At 47.3% G+C, this 15904-nt stretch overlaps 1 protein-coding gene across 2 annotated transcripts in view; it reads right to left on the bottom strand.

Moving 5' to 3' along the window:
* Nucleotides 1-15904, bottom strand: part of sema4c (sema domain, immunoglobulin domain (Ig), transmembrane domain (TM) and short cytoplasmic domain, (semaphorin) 4C) — a 70034-nt gene that overhangs the window by 34836 nt on the left and 19294 nt on the right. Inside the window, exon 2 of one of the 2 annotated variants that reach the window (XM_078285419.1) lies at nt 10504-10629. The exons of the other annotated variant lie outside the window; for it this stretch is intronic. The gene's annotated coding sequence lies outside the window, so the exon portion shown is untranslated. The remainder of the gene's footprint in view (nt 1-10503; nt 10630-15904) is intronic. 2 annotated transcript variants of the gene reach the window in all.

Below are 15904 nucleotides of genomic sequence, written 5' to 3'. Positions count from 1 at the left end.
TACAGACTTATACGCACCTTTAACTGAACCATAACATAGGTCGATAGTTTTGTTCAGTCTGGTAGGGCAAGAAATATACTGATAAAAGTTGCTCATTGATTTCAGGTTACAATGATTGAAATCACCAAGGATGAGACAAGGGGCATCAGGAGAGAGGGACTGTAGCTTTTGTGTCACCTTGTGAATAGGTGTCACTGCATTGTGTGCGTTGGCTTTGGGGTGTATGTACACAACAGTAACAAATATTTGGGGAAATTCACGGGGGAGAAAGAAGGGGCGCACAGACACAGACAGCAGCTCAGTGTCCGCAGTACACACAGTCTCTCTGACGGTGATGTGTTTACACCACCCCTGGTTGACATAGAGGCAGACACCCCCCCCTTGGGATTTCCCTGTGACGTCAGCGTCTCTGTCAAGCCTCATCGGCGCACCAGAACCGCTGAGAGTTAAGTCGGTCTCCAGGTCCGCGGGAGTAAGCCAGGTCTCGGTGAAAGCTGTGATGCATGCGTCTCTGAATCTCTCCAGGTGAATGACGTTAGCTTGGATCTCGTCGACCTCGTTCCTGATGGACTGGGCATTGCAAAGTAGTATCGAGGGGAGGGGTATGCGGTGGAGATTCAGACGCTTAAGCCTCTGTCTGACACCTCCCCGTCTTCCCCCTTTCCGCACTTTACATTTTTTATCCCGTGTATTAAAGTACTCACGGTGACGGGAGATGTCCGCTAAAAAACGGTCTTCCGTAAGTAAGTCCAAGTGCGTATGTGGCTGCTGTCGATCCCTTAGATTCAGTAAAAATCCCCGAGAGTACTGGATCCTGCCTGTGTGCATATGGCAAGGATCAAGCAAACACTGAGCCACATCAAACAAAGTCCATGTGACGATAAAAAACAGTAGCTCCATTCGAAAAAGTGAGCAACGAACAGTGCAACGGATGTAGATCTTAATCAGATTGGTTGATTCTTCACTAACGACATTTAAGCAGTACAAAACGTTAAAACAAGATAGACCACTACTGCTTGTCGCTACTCGCGCAGCGCCAACACATTCTTCTTAACATGCGACAACATTCGGCTAAAATTGCGCACTGAATCTCCTCGCCACATCTAGAGGGAACTTTATGAACACCGGCTGAACCCGGCCTGTGATGTATCTCCCTGATTTTGCAGTAAAGTAAGTCATTCTTATGATCCCTCACAGTGCAGCGAGAAGTGAGATTGAGTCTCAGCCTGACAAAATGAACACAGTTTCTCACGCTGTCTCTCTCTCTCTCCCTCTCGCTCTCTCACTATGGCCTCCTTCAGGTCCTCGGGTGTCGCGTATCTCTGCAGGTCGTATCAAATCACCTTTTCGCGGCTGGCGTTGTTGAGCCTGGTTTAGCTAATGAGTCGGGACACAGCAGCCTAATAATATCAGTCAGCACTCCACAATGGAGAGCTCATTAAAACACACAGGGAGAAATAGGCCACATGTTCTGATTAGGCTGCTTAGCTGCTGTGTGAGTGTGTGTGTGTGTGCTTGTATTTGTTTTTCAGTATGTGTGTCGGTATGGGTGTCAGTGTGTATTCATGTGCTTGTGTTTGTCAGTGTGTGGGTGGGTGTGCTTTTGTGTATGTCAGTTCAGCGTGTGTGTTTTGTGGGTGTGTGTGCATCAGTTTGCGCCATTGCATGTGCACGGTTATTGGTGTGCATGTGCGTTTCTGCGGTGTTTGTCAGTATGTGTGTGTGTCTGTGTTTCTTGTCAGTGTGAGTCGAGTCCCTGCAGGGGAAAGCGATGCAGGGATGTTTCTTCGAAGTGTGCGGATGTTGGGGAAAGAGGAAAAAAGAAGGAAGAGGAGAAGAACGTCATCACTCTCCCCCCCTCCCCCCCCCCCTCTCCATCTGTCTCTGTGTATCTCTCTCTCTTTTCCGCTGTCCTCTTAATGCCCTCCTTTTCCTCCACCTCTCCTATCCGGGCAGCCATTTCCCACCCTTCCTCCCATACTAACACACACACACATACACACACACACACTGACCTCTAGTGCAGTCCAGCTGACTGCTAGTCCTTCCAGGCATTGTTTGACCTTTGACCCCGCTGTAGAAGTCATGGGTTACAGACTTTATGTCAATTAACCCCCCCTACACACACACACACACACACACCCGGACGAATGGACTAAAGGACAACCCCCCCCTCCCCCTTCATCTCCTCTCTCGCCTCCCTGCAAAACAAACACAGTAGCTACCGTCAGCTCTCTTCCTTCCTTCCTTCCTTCCTTCCTTCCTGCAACCCCGCCTCCTCCACCTTTATTGCTCTGGCAGCATTTAAAAACACACACACACACACACACACACACAAAGGCTGCTTCACCTAAATGGAACAAGCTGGATCAAACGATTTCACACCTCGTGGACGGAGGGATGAGAGCGGCCCGAGGACTTTCATGCTACGTTCCCCACGCTTTGAAATCACCATAGTGGGAAGTGGGAGCGGCGCTGGTGCATATAGGGTTGCATCCATATGGGTTTTTGAAGTTGCCAATAGCCAATATTCAATACTAGATCATTCCGAAAAGTGTTCCCCCCCCAGCATTGTATTCTTGTCAGGGTGGAAAAGCCTCTGAAACAGCATTCAGACCATCATGGGACACTAAAACTCTCCACTGAAACCCAGGATGATGAAATTCTTTCAGGTGGGTTAGCAGCTCCTTGGGGCAGGTGAGGCAGGTTTCACTGCAGGTTTTATAATAATAATAATAATAATGATATAAACATAGTCACTGGCTGTGGTCAGGTAGGAGCCTCTATCATATCACCACCAGTGGATGACATTTGTTTTTCAATAAAAAGCCCAGTGTATTGCTATAATCCTACTGGTGCACGCACTGAAAAAGATAAATATGGCTCTTAAAAGGTTCCCAGACAGTTTGGCGGTCACATTTTTTTCAACTCTCAATCTTTTCCATTTTCTGTTCTTTTTTTTTCATACAAAAAAGAGTTATTGCGGAAGTGATAATCCGTGACCTGAGTTTATCTTGCTTCATTTTTTGTTATTCAAATGTACTGTAAAGGGTCAAAGTGTTATCTCAGAGCCTGCAAAGCCATGAGACAGCCTTGGGAGAAAATGTATCGTTTGATGAGGAATTTAGAGGAGTTTTACCGCTCAATGATGAGATCAGAGATCGGCTTTTAAAAACTCAGAGGTCGGTCAGTGAAGGTTGGCCCGGTGGCCTCTCTATTAAACGTCTAGATTATTGTAATGAAGGAAAAATGCAATGTGTCAGTTATGAAAGCTGCCATTACATGTCAACAGGTTCACCAGAACGAGGGGTTGGCAACGTGAATCCAAGTGCAGTCGCTCCGGATGAGAGCTAAATGCCTCGGATATAAATATAAAAATGTACAATGGCTCTAAATTCCCATGTGGCTGTGTTGAGGCAATGCATCAAAAAAGAGACTTCAAGGCTCCGGGTTCAAGTCCAGAGCAAAACAACTTTGAAATCGGAGTGAAAAAAAAAAAGATCACATTACAAGGCTCCCTGCAAAATTGATGACTTGCGGGATCTGAGGTGTATGGGGGGGGTCAACTTGGACTTTTGCATTTTTTGGTGTTTCTACTCACTTATTCATAAAGAGAGCAGGGCAATGCGTGCCGGCAACAGCTCTGGATAAAACGGTTCTGCGGTGCAAAGACGGCGATTCTCCTGCGGTGACAAGCAGATGAACCCGACAGAGCCGAGGCGCTGCTTTGATTCAGGGTGTGGAGCTAATGGAGCAGATATGGACACGCCGCGGACATTGAGAAACACATGCATGCATACACACACACACACACACACACACAAGGAACCCTCCAGACGGCCAGAACAGGAAAAGAGGGGTCACAACCTCCTCTGGTGCACTGCCCAGGAGGATATAATGGGTTGTCACACACACACACACACTCAGCCTCTGATAGTCTTTGTCCAGCACAAAGACACAGGTGGGCACTTCACTTCAGGCTGCTAATGTGTATGTATGTGTGTGTGTGTGTGTGTGGAGAGTTTAAAGCCGTATCAAGTGTGGGTGAGGCTGCATCTAAGCGATAGCGTTAAATAGCACATCTGTGAATACAAGAGCGAACAAATGGGTGTGTTTGTGTCTTTATGCTGACCAACTAGCATTAAAGAGCGTATGTTTGTGTGTGTGTGTGTGTGTGTGTGTGTGTGTTGGGTGGGCAGATTGTGTAGCGCGTTTGTGTTGAGCAGCCACAGATGAAAGACTGATAATCAAAGAGGGGTTTGATCAGCTGCATGCTGTGTCTGTCCGTGTGTGTGTGTGTGTGTGTGTGTAGATGCGAGCAAACGCTAGAAGGCTCTTATGGGAGAATGAATGCGGAAAAGTGTGTGATTGTGCTTGCTGTAGCGTCCTCCTGAAACACCCAACATGCTGTCAACACCTCTCAAAAACAGATTGAAATGCCCCCTTTAAAACTGCTGTCATCAACATGTGCCATCCATCAGTTTCCACGCACCTGAGCACATGATTTCCCGTATTTGCATACAATTAATGATTTGCTAAGCAGCACCGGGGTGTCAAGCAGTTCGGCGGCATCGTGAGTCAATGTCATTGACTTTCCTTTCACGGGGTGACTGCCGTTCGCTTCCCACCCTAACTACCTCAAATTGAAACGGAATTGAACGGCGCATTCCACTCCAAACAACCTATTTCCACTTGATGGAAACCGTCAAAAAATGGCAAACTCTTCTTTCAGAGCCTGCAGTCTAACATCTTAGCCCCCCCCCCCCCCCCCCACACACACACACACCCCTCCTCCCCCTCCCCCAAGACTCGCATCCTGTTTCTCCTTCTCTTTCATCCGTCTCCCCTGGGAGACCCTGTAGGCCTTCAAATCTCCGTCTTCTCTCCCCTACCCTATCCTTTCATCCTTACTGTATCTCTCTCTCTCTAGCACTCAACCCCCACCCATCCTCCCTCACCCCCCCCTCCCCGCCTTGTCCATGTCATGGTCGGCTGGTCAGGCGCGGCCAGCTTATAATTCTTTGATCGGGGCTCTGATCTCTTCCATCAGTGCCAGGGGCTCCAGCTGATTACAGATGAAATGGATCTGATTTGGTCTCTGACTGCGGGCCAAACACCTGCTCAGACCAGAGTAAATGATAGAATAGGTGGCGCAGGCCAGATGAAACCGCAGAGATTATCATCCAGTTAATCGGGCAGAGGGTCCATCTGCGCTTTCGGCCCGTGTTGGTGGACGCACGTCTGATGAAAGCTTGTCTTGTATTTGGAGAGTGGAGGTTGTGCTGGAGAAGGAGATTTTCAAAACTCTTAATTCGCCAAGGCTAATTTCAAGGCTGAATCATGTGTACAGAGCTGCAACAACTAGGGTTTAATATGGGTTCTTTACTGCTGATACCAATACCGATGTTTTTGGATTAGAGCTGCAAAACGCATTACTTTGTCCATTCAATATCTTTAAAGTTGACACTTTTCATGCCAAAAAAATTTAAGGATTCAGTGTTCCCGCCAGAATTTTATTCTTGCCAGGGTGGAAAAGCCTCTGAAACAGCATTTAGACCATCATGGGACACTAAAACTCTCCATTGAACTTCATACTAATTAAATAGTTTTAGGTGTGTTAGCAGCTCCTTAAGGCAGAGTGAGGCAGGTTTTACTGCAGGTGTTACACACTGATACCACTGAAGGGCAAAAAACCTCCATCATATCAGACATTGACATTTGAAAAGCTGATATCCAAACCTGCAATCAAACCTGGAGAGTTTTAGTGTCCACAGATGGTGTAAATCAGATGCTCTCAACCATGTGCCATGGAAGCCCAAGAGTCTGCAGGTTTGCATAGTGATTGGTTGGAATGGTGCTGGTAGGCTCTGATGGTTTGGAACATGAGAACGCAACACACATTTGTGGATCGGAGGACCGAATGTCTGCCAGAGTCATCTGAAATTTTGAAAACGAATGCAACCAAATCCACGTGTCAGATAACTTGTGAATACAGATTCGACAACCTGTAAATTAATGCACAAAAACAGTTTTTTGATGGAAGTATGCGCATGAATCAAATGCTATTTTTTTTTAAATGGAAAAATAAACTTCCAACTTGTGGAATTGTTTGACATTTATTCAAGTCGGGTGGTATTTATTTGTAGAATTGTTTGACATTTATTCAAGTTGGGTGGCATTTGTTTGTGGACAGGAAAACACATTTGTTTATTTCCGAGTCGAGATATACGTTTGTGAAACTTGTATCATGCATTTATTTATTTTTAAGACGAATCTGAACCCATAGGCATGCTAAGTCACACATACAAGTACAGGATATTTAGATATGCATCTCTCTCTCTCTGCCTCTCTCTCATGCGTGTTGTATACATTGACCTCTGACCTCTCTCTCTCTCTCTCTCTCTGACCTTGTGCTGTCAGCCCAGCGCATGTTGTTTCTGATGAGCACGCATGAGTGCAGTGAGAGAGGTGCTGAAGCCCACGTGCTCCCTGCTCTGCCCTGACCTGCCTTGTGTCCGGGCCCAGGGGATGCTGGGATAGCGCTCTGACCTGTCATGAGTGTGTACATTTGTGTGTGTGTGTGTGTGTGTTTGTGTGTGTGTGTGTGGGTCCATGAGTGCCATCCATTCACAGCTCGATCGACCTGCTAAAGGCAACACGCTGGCTTATGAACACCAGAACTGCACACACACACACACACACACACACACAGACACACACAAACTCATTCACACGCACACTATTTCTCTCTCACACACACACTTACATACTGTGTATACATGCACACACACACACACAACTGTATGTCTCACACACATACCTATATAGCATGCATATATACACACGTACATACACACACATACAAAATAAGAAAGTACTGCATCATCACGTGTCATGTGCACATATACACACACACACTCACACACACAAACTCGACTCAAACACACATATGTTCGACTTGCTCCTCACACACCAGCGCAAAAATCAAATCACTGTGGCGAACACACTCTGCTCCCCCGGCAGCCGGTGTCAGACAAACAAAATCGCAGACAAACTTCCTATGTTGTATTTCAAAGCTCATTAAAAAGTATTCACCGCCGCGCGTTTTTAGCGCTGTAATCAGCTCTGAATGATAGGAGCGGTCGTATTGACGCCCGCGGGCGCCCGACGCACTCATTTCGGAAGAACAACCGCTGGGCGTGTGAATGCAAAACACCACGACACACACTCACACACACACGCCCACACGCACACACACTATCTCGCTCCCTCGCTTCAGTTTCCCTATCTCCGAGACACACATGCACACACACACACTCACAGTGGATCCCGGCTTAGGGAGACCGCCTACTAGGCTCCTAGGGGGGCTAATTGTCCGGTAGCACTCTTTCGCTTTTCCCTCCCACTCTCTCTCTCTCTCCCTCTCCTCCACTTCTCCTCCATTCTTCCACCTCTTCTTTCAGGAATAGTTCAGGAGTTCACACTGCGCCCCGGAGCCCTCCCGTCCCAGCGAGGTGCCGCGGGGCAGAAAGGTTACACCTAGCTGGACTCCTAGCCCACACACCTCTGTGGCAGGTAGGGCGGGAGGGGGGAGGGGGAAAGCCAGGACAGAGAAATGTATAGAAGCGTACTGGCATGAGCTGGTAGGAGAAAAACAAACCTGAAAGGCAAAGAGTGGGCCGGAGTAGCCTAAAGGTTACTGGGTTAGTGAGACGCTATGGGCTGAGACATGGCGGAGTGTATTCTTATTCAGAAACGTGAAACTGTTTTGCTACTGTTCTGTGTTTTCACAGCACCACCACTGCCTGTTGATCATTTGCATGTCCTGTAAGCATAAAAGCAAACAAGGACAGATTCTGTCCAGTCCCACGGTGCATTTGTGGTGATGGGATTATGGGAGATTCAAATCCCAGCTAAAGTGTGGATATTTATAGTTTAAATTAGATTTTCACAATAATACCACTTTTACTTCTTTTTATTAGTTAGATAATGCTGAATAAAGGACAGACTTGATTTGATTTCTAGAGAGAGCGTGGAAAAGAAGTATTTTGTACCCTTAAGTATGTGTAAATACTGTAATCATATGGATACATGGTTTGTTGATTGTATGGGTCCCCATGTTGGACGTATGTATGTGATGTACTGTAGTGTCTCGTAAGCCCATGTGGGCCAGGCACCTAAATGGTGCATGACACTTAAATAAATCAAAACAAACACAAACAAACATGTAGATTTGTACAGCAGCGCCAGATTCTCTCATTTGAAATGAAAGCAGGAACTTGTGATCGGAAAGTCACCCATTTAAATCCCTGGGAATGCCAGGAAAAATCTGGATAGGGGAAGGGAAGCGCATTGGAACATTGGAAGTTCTTGTATTGGGCTCCCAGTGGCCAACAGCAGAGGACTGTGGTGGTACTGGGCAGCTTCCAGGTGCGAAGGCAGGACATTGCTGAAAAAGCGCATGCATACTCAGCAAAAGCAAAATCTTCCTTGGATAAATAAAGGTAAAAAAAAATAAAAATTTGCCGCCGTCAGCTATCGTATCAGTTGGCAAAATCGACATTCGTCGGCTAAAAATGAACCCGGCGGACGTATGGAGAGATATCGGGAGAAGAGAGACGGGGGAAGCGAGTGAAGAAGAGTGAAAACTGAGAGGAGTGAGAAGCGGGTGCTCTAACCCGGGGTCTATTAGAGCCTGATTGGGCCCATTAGGAGGGAAAGGCGATAGGCCTACCTGGACCGCGAGCAGCGCTCCTCCCGGCCCGGCTTTACATTAAGCACCGCCCGCTCTCGACTCTGCTGATCGATAGCACCGAGACGAGAGGAGGAGGAGGAGGGGGCGGAGGTGAGGAGAGCAGAGGGAGCGGAGGAGAGGAGAGGTCCAGGTTTACGGGAAGATAAGCCGGGATCGATAGAGAGACAAGGACTGCTGCTGCGTGGGGGATGGAGGAGGGGAGGGGGGACGGAGGAATGCGAGATTGTGGCGGGTTCACGCTCGTCGCCACCTCATCAAAGCTGATGGCAGGGGGACCAGTGTGTGTGTGTGTGTGTGTGTGTGTGTGTGTGTGTTCGCGCATACACGCCAGCGCATTTCTCTGTGCGTACCTGTCGCTTGTCACCTCGCCTTGATGTACCAAACCTCCACCTCTCTTCCATTTCCCCCCCTTTTCCTCCTCCTCCTCCTCCTCCCCCTCCCTCCATCTCTCTCTAGTCACACTTTCAAGTCCCCCCCCCCCTCCTCCTCCCCCTCCCCCCCAAAACCTCTTGGTGTGTGTGTGTGTGTGTGCGTGTGTGAGTGACGGCGCCCTGTCAGAGAAAAGCTATTTATGATCGGCAACCAATATCCTCACAGAGATAAACACCCACTGTGAGAGAGACAGAGAGAGAGAGAGAGAGAGAGAGAGAGAGAGAGAGAGAGAGAGAGAGAGAGAGGGAGGGAGGGGAGCAAGAATTATTAGAGAGAACAAGGGATAAGTGTATTGAGACAAGATAGAGAGAGAGAAATGCACATACACAGAGAAAAGATACAGATTGAGGAATAGAGCAGTGTTGCCCGGGGCTATTTTTTCACTGTGTGTGTGTGTGTCGTTGGTGTCGTCTGTGTGTTTGAGCGCGTCTTTCTTCTTCGTGTGTATTCTGTAGGTGGAACTCGGATACAAATGCCTTTTTTTATCGGAGGCAATTTGCCAAAGTCCTTCTGAGCGCTCGCTCGCTCTATCAAACAGACAATTGGTCGTAATTGAGAGGGCCCTTCATCACACACTTCAAGCGGGAGGCGGTCACCTACTAACTTCCACACACGAACGCCATTATGTGAGTGCACACACACACACACACACACACACACACACACACACACACACTCTGATATCCTATAATGATGCATACAGGCTGAAACTACTAGAATTTGAATTAGGTGCACTGAATTCCACTTGTACACTGAAATGAACTGAATATTGAGAATAACTCAATATTGAGAAAATGAACAGAATTCCATTTTAAGAATCACACAAATTCACTTCACATCATTCAAATTCACTTCTCACTCTGAAATCCAATATCCGACCTTGATTTCAACACTTTCCTTCTCTCTCCCTCTCTTTTCCTCTCCTTTGTGTTTGCTCGCCTCTTATCTCCCGGCTCTCGTGCATCTTTCGCCTCTCTCTTCCCTCTTTTGTTCCCTCCGTTTCTCTTTGTCTCATTCAAAGATCATTTCTTTCCAGGACTACCTGAAAAACGCCTGTAATTTCCACGTCCTGTTTTGACAACGCCCCCCCCCCCCCTCCTGCATGATTTTCCTCCTCCTCCCCATTTTCTCTCTCTTATTTCTTTCGATTCCTCACTCATTTTCCATGCTGCCTCCCTCCCGTTCTTTTCTCCTCTCTGATTCACTCCGCCTCTCTCGGTGTTTGCAGGAAGGCTTCAGAGGAAGCAAAAAAAAAAAAAAAAGAGATGCCGCTTTGTTTTTCTTCTCCACCCTTTGTGTTGTTTTTACTTTCTTACTTGTTTTTCTTCTCCTCCCTCGCGCGCCTTTGTGCTTTCTTCTTATTCTCCCCTGCGCTTTTTTTCTCCTGTCTTCTTCGTGAGTGTTGAACAGAGCCACTCGACTCCGATGAAGGTCACATTGGGCTGAAGGAGAAGAAGAAGAGAGAGGAACTGAGTGGAGGGGTGGAAGGTGTGTGTGTGTGTGTGTGTGTGTGTGAGATTGGGGAGGCTGCTTTCAATCAAGTTAATGTCCCTCTCAGAAGAGACCTGGCACTCGCCACTACACACACACACACACACACACACACACACACACACACACACACTGTATATACAAACAACTGCACTGCTCAGAGGTGAGCAAGCAAGAATTGAACATACACACACACAACTATGCACACCACATAAATATGCATGCACATGCACAAATGCACACACACACTAATAGGTGTACACACACAACATTCACACACACATATACACAAATACATAGACACAGAAACAAAAACACACACTAACACACTAAAACATAAATGCACACACACACACACACACAAAAATATGTATAGGCACGTCTCACTTTCACACACACACACACAGTCACAGATGCATAGACACACAAACATAAATACACACAAAAGCACTCACACACACACAAACCCACGCACATACGTATGCACGCACACACACACACGTCACACACTCACACACAACTGGACCATGAAAGCTGAGGCTCGAATTCATCTGTAGCCCAGGGTTCACACTGCAGATCACATAACTGCCAAGCACCAGCCAGTGTGTGTGTGTGTGTGTGTGTGTATATGTGTGTGTGCGTGTGCAGAGGCCAGGATTCATGTCAACATCAATGGCTCACTAATCACAATGGGAGCGCCAAGGGCCAAGCAGACACTCCAATAACGTATGGGCCGGCTAACGTTACACAGAGGGACGATACAAAGTCGGCACTAAAACCTCTGACACCGGCATCGTCCATCCAGGCCCACAGACACTCGTGTCAGGAGCCCAGACACCGGAAACTCAACTCTACTGAGCAGGCAGCGCTGCAGCACCAGGACTGCACGACTTCTGCTTCCATCTGACTTATCCATCCAAAAACGTACAAAAAAAAGACACTCCACACAAACAAAATCTGCCCAGAATCTTGAGAGGACCCAAACAAATCTGAAAAAGAGGTTTTCACACATTTCACAGGTGAAAATCTCCTGTTCCATGTGTTTTTCTTTTTATAAAGAAATCTCATTTTTGGAAAGATTACTTTTGCGGCCTTTGTGCTTTATTAGATAGTTCATATTAGAAGCAGACAGGAGAGATGGGTAAGACAGAAAGAAGGGGGGGATGATTCAAAACAACACGAAACTTAATAGAATTTAATAAAACAGAGCGCTTCTTTATGACATTTCACATGTGAAAGCCTCGTCTCTTTTTTCGCGAGCACGTCCAAAACATGTTGATAAAATCTCTCCCGACTTCTGCGAGAAATTAAAAAAGCAAGTTACATAAAATCTGAGCTATTATTAAAACGTCAAGTCCTCCAAAATTGAGTTAGTTTAATCAAATGAGCTGCAGAGTGAATTTAGAGTTAATCAGGAACCTCATGGCTATGGACAACACTCGTGTGTGTGTGTATATGTGTGTGTGTATATGTGTGTGTGTGTGTTAACTGCTTCTGGTAAAGCGTTTAACCCTTCAGTAAGCGTCTCCACCTGGGATTGAACCCTGGATAAGCTAAGCAGCAGCACAATGACTTTAAAGGCTGTTAGGAAAAATCTCTCCAAAATGAACCATATTTCTGCTACTGGGCTTCCTATAGGAATGGAGGAACTGGAACACGAACACACACACACACACACACACACACACACACACACTGCTTTGTGACAGCACAGCAGCACATTGGCCATAGCTGGTGGATTTTTCCTAAATAAGTAAGTCATCCAGACCTCAGTTTTCCATTGGCTTCATCCAGGAGAAGACAGCAGCCAAAACCCTGCTAGGCTCCGCACACACACACACACACACACACACACACACACACACACACACACTGAAAGACACACACAAACACACACAAATATGCATGCACCCACACGCACGCACACACACAAAATTATGCACACAAATACTAACTCCCCCAAGCATGCACACACACGTACAGACTCCTCACTCTTCTCCCCCACCACCCCTCCACCACCCCCCCCACCCCCCACACACACACACACAAACACGCCAGACAGGAGGGAGCAGAGGAAGGGGGGGGTTAGGTCTAGTTAAAAAAGCGGGATATCAAGAACACCTGCACACACACACACACCCACACATACACCCACACACGCACACACACACACACACACACCTCCAGCTGTTGCCTGACTGTGCGTTTGACAGGCTGAACAGTGAGTGGCTGTGTGGAAGCCAGCCAGCCGCTTGTGAATCAGCGATGACTAACTGTTTAAACCTGCACTTTCAGAGCTAATCGCCTGCATGCTTATTGTATATGTGTATGTGTGTGTGTGTGTGTGTGTGTGTGCGAGTGGGTGTGTACACGTTTTATACCCATGTGCATGTGTGTGTGTGCACGCGAAGGAGAGATTGAATGTATGCATAGAGTATGGATGCTTGAATTTGCGTTAATGCCTGTATGTGTGTGTGTGTGTGTGTGTGTGTGCCTTCCCCATCAGGCCCAATTGTGACGGGCGGGTTCCTCAAATGCGTTTCACTAAATTTGACATTGTCTAAGTCGATGGCGCCCTGATGAGGGGAATAAAGGAGGAACGATGATGTAGCCGTCACTTCCACCAATCGGCCTCGACAAGAGCAGAACTCCGCCGCTGTTTGATCGCTGCGCAAGACAACGCAATGGGATGCTAATCAGATGCAAGGGCCCGAGCTTTGAGTGTGTGCCAAAGTGTGTGTGTATGTGTCTGAGTGGATGTGTGTGTGTGTGTGTGTGTGTGTACCAGTAATGGCAGCTCTAATCAGCAGCAGGATTGGAAGAGGCATGTGGCAATAAAGCCCAACAAAACGCCTGCCAGTCCCTATTAGTGCTGAGCGTTCTCCGAAAAACCTGGCTGACGACCCGTACCCGCACACACACACACACTCACACACACACTCACACACACACACAACATCTTGGCGGACATCTGGCCAAGGTCAGAACTAGATCTGGGCTATAAACGCCAACTGCCCACCCTCCCTTCCGAAAAAACACGCACAAAAAAAGAGGAGACTGTGCCGGGAAGCGAGGCTGGCGGACGGGGCTGTGAGCTGTCTTTGTCCTCCAGTACGTCCTTTAGGCAGCGACCTTTGACCCCTCTAAGTGCGGCCCATTACTTGCAGGTTGTGATTTACGAGCTAAAATTGGAAGCGAGCGCCGTTCGCCGAGTCTTCTCTCTCAGCCCAAAGGCACGATAGAGGAAAAAAATCCCCCGGAGAGCCTTAATGAACGCTCAAATCCATACTGAACAGACGGATCGATTATTCAATGTAGTGTATAAATAAGTGATGCGTACTGGCTGTGTATCGTTTGTCTTCCACTCCCTTTGCGCTCTATTGTGTATGTACTGTGCTTCTGTGTTACTCTGTCAGTTAAATTTGCAGAACTGTATTCTTGTCAGGGTGGAAAAGCCTCCGAAACTGCATTTAGACCATCACGGGACACTAAAACTCTCCACTGAAACCCATACAAATGAAGTTAGCAGCTCTTTTAAGGCAGGGTGACTCATCCCACCTATCCAATGGCAGGAGAAAGATAGATTCCTGCCTTTAAATGAAGAATTAATAAAACAGAACCTAATATAAAACTAAAAAATTGCAGGGTTTGGATATATCGGACAACTGATATATCGGTCTAACACTAGTTCACACTGGGAACAGAACATTCAACAAGTCACCGGACGTCCCTTCATTTCCTATTGAGCCGAGCGATGAGAGAAGCAGTGCTTTTGGCCATCAGCAGCCAAATAGATCTCCACGTTTCCTTTATTCCCTACCGATGTGATTTCACTTCACGAACAATAGCTCTATCTGGCAAGTGCCCAATGAATGACGAGTTGATTACAGCCATTCCGAGCCTCCCAGCTCTCTGCAACTTTTTATTTGAAAAACTGAATAAGTATCTCAAAGTTATGAAAGGCAATAACCAGAGCAGTGCAAAATACATGATCTGCCAGTTCCAAACTTTGTAGCTGCAAGCCACTATATACTGTAGATGCAATCACAGCCTGTGGCCACGCCCAAATTCATCAGAGCAGAGCAGCACATCACTATGCACTATGTGTCAGTTATTTGTCGATAAATCTCTGCACCGACAAACACCTGCACATTTATTGCCGTCGTCGAATAAAGCGATACTGATTGCGATTTTCCCAGTGATCCGGGAACCTTTCCGCTATCATCCGTTCATTTCCTGACTGTGGCTGCGCCGCTGCTTCTGGGAGCTGATACTGGCTCGGGCCGCGATGCTGAGGACTGGCGGCCTTGCTTATTACTCTCCTCGCCGTGCCAGAGCACTCGCAAGCCACAATGGACGCGAAATACCCAGCAGCACCTGGTGTACAGGCCGGGCCAAGCTGAAGGAGACACACACACACAACTACACAAATCAACACACTGCATCAGCAGCACAACACACACATGTGCTTCATACGTGCACAGATTCAACACTCCAAGTTAGAAAAGATGATTGGATTGTGCATACAACTGAATTATCTCTGTTTATGCATACTATGAGGACTGAAGTGTGTGTGTGTGTGTGTGTGTATAGAAGAGTTTGTGTGTAGAAGTGATTTGGCGTGTCCAGAAGAAAGATTTGTGTGTGTGAGGCGTATGTATGCGCGAATAAGATCGATTTGTAGAGTGCGGGGTGTGTGTGTACGAGAGAGATTTGTGTATATGTGTGCATGCATGCATGTGTGTGTGTGAGTGTGTGTGAGAGACATCTGTTTACATAAGTGGGAGGATGTGATGGTAAAGCGCCGGCTCGGGCTCTGGCCTTTTCACAACAAGCCCCAGGGCGGTGAGGAGATTTATCCCAATATTTGCCTCATAAAGGAGTAAAGCCAAACAAATCCCTCCTGCTGAGACGCCCACTGATAAAAATCCGCGGCGTTCCCAGGCCTTTAACCGAACGCCGAGTGGACACGCTCGCCTCCGGGCCGCTTTCACTCCCAATCTCGCCGTCTTCTCGCCACACACTCTTTGCGGTTCTCTCTCACAATCGATTCAGCGTTTCGATCCGAGGCGATGTCCGACAGCGGTGAAAAACGGCGAAAGTAAACGTGTCTTCCGCCCCCCCCCGGACCAATCAGGATCAAATATGTCTCCTTGTTTTGAGCTGTAATTTTAGCACCCTCCCTTGGGTTAATGAGTGTCAGTTTGAAAATACTGGAATGTAGTG

The sequence above is a fragment of the Centroberyx gerrardi genome, chromosome 8 (assembly GCF_048128805.1).
Source record: "Centroberyx gerrardi isolate f3 chromosome 8, fCenGer3.hap1.cur.20231027, whole genome shotgun sequence".
In the NCBI taxonomy this organism is placed as follows: Eukaryota; Metazoa; Chordata; class Actinopteri; order Beryciformes; family Berycidae; genus Centroberyx; species Centroberyx gerrardi.
Note: the sequence above shows the minus strand (reverse complement) of the source record. Positions and strands in the feature narration are given on the sequence as shown.